Raw genomic sequence first — 4451 nt, 5'->3', positions numbered from 1 at the left:
ATGTATAAATGATGTATCAGATATATACACTGTTTATGCGATACTTATACATTGCAAATTCTAAACAAGCCAAATTTTAGATATGCTGAGGTCGTTGATGCCTTCATTGATCTGTCAAAACTAGAGGTGTCAAAACATAGGTAAATCTGCTCTAACCTTCCAGAATTTTATGAGTTGGGTTTAAGATAATTTGAATTGAGTTTAATCTCAACTCATTCAAACATTAATCCATGAAAAAGAATTTTCAATTGAGTACAATTTAATCTCTAATTTCAACCTATTTTTAAGACTCTTTACTTGCATAGTTGCATTGATGTAATGTATATTCTTATATTGAAGGTATGAATTACTATCTATTTTATATCTTCTAAGATTTATCTATACATTTGTAACTTCTTTTTTTAAAAAAAAATCTTGAGTTGAAATTGAAATTGTAGTTATAAAACTTAAATAACACTATGTTAAAATATTGAGATTAAGTGGGTCAAGAGACAAGACCCAATCCATTTTTTAGCCCATTTGAGTCCAACCATTTGAGCCGTAGTAAACTTAGGCGGGTCAGGACTCAACTTGATTTCTATTTCAACCCATTTTAATATCTTTAATTTCAACCCACCCATTTGACACCCCTAATAAAAACCCTCGACAACTTCATGAGACTCTATCCGAGGAAGACCTTCACTTGATCTACCTCCCCATTCTCATCTTTGAAAATGACCACTAGGGGTAACTTACCATGTTGTCACGACCCAAAATCTCATTAGGCCATGAGGGAACCTGTTACCCAATAGGCGAACCATGTTCTTTTATTATCAACTAACAACTTAACTAATGAAGAAATAATATTGAATAAAAAGAACTAACTCGTATAAGTGCGGAAAACTAAACTACAAATATCGTGTATATACAGTTAAGAGAGAGTACTTGGCATTTGAGGCATATTATTTCATGGTGTTGCATTCAATTGCATCTTATACAATATCCTTCATTCTTATTTGATTATGTGTTTCATTAGTATATGGACATTTTGTGACATTTAATTATTCATATTTGATGGAACTTGGCTGATAAGGTGTGAAGTAAACTTGTAAAATTAAAGGATGATTTTCTTATATACTCATGTCACTACTTCTTCGTTGTCGGTCTATGAGATATACTGAGTACACGTGATTTCGTACTTGTACTACACTTGCTGCACTCTTTTATGATGCAGATTGGATTTCGAATTCGAGTGCATTTCTTGGAGCTTTGAGTTTGAGTTTAGATAATCTTGGAGTTGTGGTGAGCTACTTGGATATTCTGCTACTGACACCTTTATCTATCTCTATTTATTAGGTTGTTTTGGTATTCTGATAGGATAATTTTTTATGTTTAAACTTATTATATAATTTTAGACTTGTATTGCTCTTGTACTTATGACATTAATCTTGGCTTGTAGTTTAATTTTTCGCATTTAATACTTATGAAAGAGTTAACTGTTGGGATATTTTACTTGTCGCTTATTTTTCCCATTATTAATATTGATTGAGTTGGTAACATGGGTGCCTTCACGACTTGTGATTTTGGATCATGACAACGCCCAATAACGATATCACAATTTGAGGTTTTTTGTACGGTCAAATCCATTTCTCATGTCTAAGCTAGTTATTGTAACTTGAAAAATATTTATAAAATATAATTGAATTTTATGACCAAATAAATATTTAAGAATACATTTTTATTATCTAATCTACCCCATATATATGGTCATACTTTTTTTCAAATACATGAAAACGTTAATTCCATATTTATTTATTTTTAAAAAAATATTGGTAATTCAAGGAATAGAGAAGATGGTTTACAAAGAAGAAAGAAAGTGGAGCGGAGCCTAATGTAACAAATTCTGTAACCACCTCTTATATATATATACTACAAATTACAGTTGCTTTCTGTTAAAATTCATATTGCTCTTCAACTCTGCTTTGAAATTATTTATTCTCTATATAGTTAGGGATTTTTGTAAAAGGATGATATGTCTGTCCCCTGTGAAAATATGACCAATTTCGAGATTGTTTGTCATGAATATAACGGATTCGGAATCATAAAATTGTTATTGTAGTTTAAGCCAAAAGAAATGCTAGTTGCTGAATGACATGGTGTTCATCTAGCCATATAGAAAAAGAAAAACTATAAGATAAAGGCTACCTGGTTAGGAAGAGGGGGTTCAGAAGGTTTAATTTGCTTTCATAATGTTGTTTTGCAGTGGTGATTGTTTGTCATGAATATCACCAGAGGCGTATTCAGAATTATAAACTATATTGCGTTCTCAAAGTCTAGGAAATTTCATTCATCTTTCTTCTTAGGATGGTTGTTTTCGTTATTCTTGTTTGCAGACTATTCATTGAAAAGTGGCTCAACAACGGTAGTCGAACCTGCCCTGAAACAAAGGAGGTTCTCCCCCATTCAGATCTCATCCCAAATCTTCTAATGAGAAAATTTATTTTACTCTGGTGCAACGACCATGGAATCGAGCTGCCTGATAAGGACCACGGTGTATTCCCAGAATCAGACCGATATCATTTTAATTCACTGCTTGAGACATTGTCATCTAATGATGATGTTCTGGAGAATATGAAGGCTGCAAAACTAGTTCGTATTCTGACTAAACGCTTTCCACCTCTACGGGCTTTTTTCGAAGAGGACAGTGTTGCTGTTACCAAATTGCTAGAACCTCTAATGTCTGGAAAACTGAATGATCATCCTAAACTACAAGACAGTTATGAACATCTCATTACATGACCCCAATAAAAAGCTTATAGCAACAAATCCTGTTGTCATTCCTTTACTTGTTGAGTCTTTGAAATTCGGAACACTTGAAACAAGAAGCAACTCTGCTGCTGCTCTCTGCACACTATCATCACTTGAGTCAAACAAGTGTATTATAATGAAGGCAGGTTCTCTCAAGCCTTTAGTCAAACTCCTGGATGAAGGACCACTGTTGGCCATGAAAGATGCTGCTGCAACAATTGTTAGTCTTGGCGTTGTCAAAGAAAATAGGTCTATAGCTGTTTTTGAAGGAGCAATAAAGGTGATTATGAAGAAGATCACTGATCGCATACTCGTTGATGAATTGTTAGTCCTTCTTGCCATGCTGTCCAGTTATGACAAACCTATTGAGCAGATGCATGGTAAAGCTGGATGCAGTCTCTTGTCTCCTTAGTATCATTAAGGAGGACACAAGTGATAAAAGCAAGGAGCACTGCATCGCGATTCTTCACACACTGTGTTATAATGACAGAACAAGGTTGCAAGAGATGTGGAGAGATGAGAGTGTTAATGGGACTATAGCTAATCATCCCCTAAACGGGACCACTAGAGCCAAGAGGAAGGCGAAAGAAATCGTTGAGCAGATTGACAAATATTTCTCTGGTAGTTGAAGCTGAATCTTTTGCTAGTAAGTGCCGTTGCTTCTCATTAGACAGAAAATCTATAGATTCGTTTGCTTACCAATGTACATTACTGTGAAATTCTGAGCATTGCTAGTAGTTTGTCTTCTGTCATCCTGCTTATGGCTTCTCTTATAAAATGTTCAAATTGCTTTACTATTGGTTTTGTATAATACAAGATATTTTCTGATGGTTTAGTGTTAAATGGATTGTGGCAAATGAAGGGTGTCTGAATTTAGTCAAATTATCTTCCTTGCTGATGAAGGGGCTAAGAAAATAGCCAAGGTTACATCAAACATTTAAGCCATTACAAAGAAGGTGGAATTAGCTCTTACACTAAAAGAAAAATGAGCATGACTGGTGCACAAAGCATATAAAACATTCCTCCTATATTAGTTGTTGTTATTAATACGAATAAGAGAAACGCCATTTCTCAATCTCTCCTCCTTTGGCGCGCGCCTTCTAGGAGTTGAGATGTTGTTGCAAATTGTGTCAAAATCTCCCATGGGGCAAATTGTGTACCTATCTATGCCTTGCAAGGGGGAGCAAGGCATCTTGAGAAGAATCCAAACATTCTCTTCTGTATCCATATCAAATAAGCAAACAAAAATAGTCACAAAATGCAAATATTAATCTTTTCTGTTTTCAAACAAGAAAGTCGAGGCTAGAGCTCATATTATTATTCCAAAAACAAGATTATCTGTGTAAAAAATTGTGCTCAAGGAAAGTAAAATGACAAGCTCAAACTAGTTAAATGTCATAACTTGGTCATCCTCAACTTATGATTTTTCAACTTATAACCACTTTTACTTTGATCTAATATTTTACTATTTAATATTTTTTCTAATCTCAAAATATCTTTTTCAAAACAAAACTCTTGTTAGCTTACTTTTTACTCCATATTCGTTTCTCCTACTTTTTTCTATAATGCCAGTTTTAAATCAACTGCATATTACTACCTCCGTTCTTATTTATATGTCATCCTTACTAAAAATAAATGTTCATTAATACTCACTCCGTCCAACA

At 33.9% G+C, this 4451-nt stretch overlaps 1 pseudogene; it reads left to right on the top strand.

Annotated features, from left to right (window-relative positions):
- The first annotated feature begins 2343 nt into the window (after positions 1–2343).
- LOC125838385 (U-box domain-containing protein 9-like) lies at positions 2344–3416 on the top strand (annotated as a pseudogene).
- Positions 3417–4451: the final 1035 nt, after the last annotated feature.

The sequence above is a fragment of the Solanum verrucosum genome, unplaced genomic scaffold (genome assembly GCF_900185275.1).
Source record: "Solanum verrucosum unplaced genomic scaffold, falcon-dt-bn FXZP01000150.1, whole genome shotgun sequence".
NCBI classification, from domain to species: domain Eukaryota; kingdom Viridiplantae; phylum Streptophyta; class Magnoliopsida; order Solanales; family Solanaceae; genus Solanum; species Solanum verrucosum.
This window is presented reverse-complemented; position numbering and strand designations above follow the sequence as displayed.